Raw genomic sequence first — 202 nt, 5'->3', positions numbered from 1 at the left:
AAGTTCATTAATAAGATTTTCTTGATCAAGAAAATAATCTTCTTCGTGTTTAATGATTTTCATTCCCAAGAACTTGTTCACCTCTCCCAAATCCTTAATTTGTAAGATATTTCAGTGATTCAAACAGCTTGTTCACTAAGTCGTCATTAGTCCCAGTGACCAATAAATCATCCCCGTATATTCCTACGAGTAATATTCCACA

This window comes from Plasmopara halstedii, assembly GCF_900000015.1.
Source record: "Plasmopara halstedii genome assembly, contig: Scaffold_2386, whole genome shotgun sequence".
Classification (NCBI taxonomy): domain Eukaryota; phylum Oomycota; class Peronosporomycetes; order Peronosporales; family Peronosporaceae; genus Plasmopara; species Plasmopara halstedii.
This window is presented reverse-complemented; position numbering follows the sequence as displayed.